Below are 3,046 nucleotides of genomic sequence, written 5' to 3' on the forward strand. Positions count from 1 at the left end.
GACAAGTGGGGAGAGTCGCGCGGCCGCTAGTTACTTCATTGCGCGAGCCATTCATCCACGGGGCAGACGAGAGAAAATAATTTGAAAAAATCCCCATCACAGAAGCAAATGTATGAGCGCGAAAAAGGAGGAAAATTGAAAAATTGGAAACAGTTCCCCGCATTTTACTTCGGTTCCTCCCCAGCCGGTCGGCGAGTAACTTTTTTAGAAGGGGGATAAAAGAGCACCCCCTAAAAAAGTTCCTAATTGAGCGGCGTATGCGCGCAGGGCTCGGCAGGGCCCCACACACGCGGGGGCTGCGCAGATAATGGACGGTTATCGCGGAAGGCCCATGTTTCATGCGCGAGGTCCAGCGCGCCGGGCCGGGCCGGGCAGGTGCATCTGTGAGCCAGGAGCATTATTATTATTATTATCGGCGTACGCAGCAGCGCCGGAGGAGACCGCGAGGATAATTTACTGCGGGGAATTATTCAGCGTGAGGAACGAGAAAGAAAAAGAGGTAAGGGCCGCGCAGCCATTGAGCGCCTGTGTGTGTGTGTGCGCGCGCGCGCGTGTGTATGTGTGTGTGTGTGTCGGGGAGGAGGGGGGGGGTATTGACTTCAGCTGAGTAAGCCCCCACGACCCTTGCGGGGGTCATGCATAAATAAGGGAACTCCTACCCGAGGATATAAGACTGGCGCATCGATGAAATTCGCGTGATCTCATCTGCGACCGCGACCCCGTGTAGACCGGCGGCGGTCTGAGGCTCACGCAAGTGCCCACTCTCTCATCTGCAAACGGCACACTTTTGTTATTGTTGTTATTCTTTGAACATGATTTCACCCCTTAAGTCGCGCGGCAGACAACCCACCCGAGTCTAATTAACTTTCGCTCTCCGACTCCAAGAGTCCTTGAATATTTAGGGAATTCCCGTATGGACGCCGACTTCGCACCTAATTAGTTCAAGGTTTCGGAAAACTCTCACCACCGCAGCCCCCGGAGCCGCCGGAGGCGCCCGGCGGCCGTGAGGAAGGGGCGAGGGCGCGACCACTTACATTGGATTCGTTGCGTTCCAGTAGATGTCGGACAGCTTGGTGAAGGTGGGCTTCTGGGGGAAGACCTCCTTGACGGCGAGGAGCAGCAGGTAGAGCAGCGGCCACGGCATGGTGACGGCGGAGGTGGTCGGCGGTCGCTGACGAAGGGAGTGCCGGGCTGGGCAGGTGGGCACGACAAGATCACTCGCCGCGCGACCACAACAACATGTGACACATCCTCTCACCAGGACGGTCGCGCAGAAGGTATCCAACAGGCACTGACACACACTCAACGGTATCCACAGGCAGGGATCATCCGCAGCACAAAACACACACTGTATCACTAGGGGTGGGAGAAGGTATCCACACTGACGAGCACTATCACTGCAGGGAGAAGCACTATCCTGGACGGCAGCAGCCGGAGCACTCTATCCTGGACGGCGCAAGGAGCACACTATCCTGGACGGCGCCGGGGGCACTCTATCCTGGGCGGTGCGGAGGGCACACTACCCTGGGCGGCACACTATCCCGAATGGCACGGGGAGCACACTATCCTGGACGGCGCAAGGAGCACACTATCCTGGGCGACACACTATCCCGGAAAGTGCAGGGAGCACACTATCCTGGACGGCACGGGAAGCACACTATCCTGGAAAGTGCAAAGGAGCGCACAATCCTGGCCGGCGATCGCGGACACCAAATCGAGATCGGTCACGACGGCAGAGGCAACGTACGGCAGCGCGGACGCGGGGGAACGCGGCAAGGACCCGGCTCGGAGCGGCGCTCGGGGCGGTCTGCTGGGGAGCCGGGCGGCGCGCGCGCCGACCTGTACTGCGGGCCAAACACGCCGCCCGTGGCGCGCCCTGGCGGCGGCCGGCGCAACCCGCTCGGGGGTGCGCATGCGTCAGGAGGGCCAAGCCCAGGGGGTGGGCGTGGACGCGGCCAGCGCCAGAGATTTTAACGTTCGTCACAACCGTTGATCTGTGACGGCGAGAGTTGATGCGGAATCAGAGATGAAGGGGCGCTGCCAAGGTTCGCCTCGCCTCACCCTCGCCGCGCCGCCGGTCGGTACGTGGCGTAGCACAGCAGCGGGCACGGCTGAGGTATTTCGTGACGAGGGTCACCTTGTTCATGTAGATCCCGACCCGACCTGACGCCATGCGCGCAAAGAAAATGTAAGGGGAAGGGGGTAGTCGCAGCCGCGGATTGAGACGGGGGTACGATTGCCCCCTGTCGTCTTTTCATTCATTAGAATCGTATGGACCGTAGGTTCATTCATATTCAAGGGTCATGCGAGAAGAGTCGTCTAAGCCGTCACAAGCCACAGGGTTGTTGAAATGAGCATTTTATGTCGCATTTTATTGTGCTAAAGAATATAGGTTCAAAATAATTTTCTGAGGGAGTTACAATTATATGTGGCTGGCCACAACTGACACCACGATAGACGCTAGGGTAACAAGTTTGTTTGCCTCATTGTTGAAATCCGGACCGACTTTAGGCCCTTTAGGAGTCTCGTTTGGCGCTGACCGGGGAAGGAAAGGGAGGGGGCGACCAAAACCACCCCTGCCTCTTCAGTCACAAATGTGGAATATTTGAACACCGCCGAGTGCAGATCATGATAATGCTTCCGGTTTTGCGATTTTTGGTGTCTAACGGTACGTTGCACACTTACATGATGTGCAAATTTTATACATTTCAGTAACCGTATGGATTTTGCACACTTAGACAGACACAAGGTTATGCTATTAGTGGGGAACAAATGGTGTGCAGCTGATGAACGTTTATTTGGAAAAGTCTAAAATTTGCACACCAATAGACGGATAAACACCATTATGTGTAAAAACCTTACTCACCCAACACGCACACTATGACTCGCCGCCGGCCCGGCAGGCAGCAGATTCGTCACTGCCCGGCGGACGGGGCGGCGGCGCTGCCGGCTACGCCTTTAGGGGCCTCTTTCGCCGGCACCCGCTGAAATGCGCCCCGACTCATCGTAAAATTTGTGGGGAATAGGGGTGGTGGTGGAGGGGGGG

The sequence above is a fragment of the Frankliniella occidentalis genome, unplaced genomic scaffold, assembly GCF_000697945.3.
Source record: "Frankliniella occidentalis isolate FOCC.00 unplaced genomic scaffold, Focc_3.1 Scaffold103, whole genome shotgun sequence".
Taxonomy (NCBI): domain Eukaryota; kingdom Metazoa; phylum Arthropoda; class Insecta; order Thysanoptera; family Thripidae; genus Frankliniella; species Frankliniella occidentalis.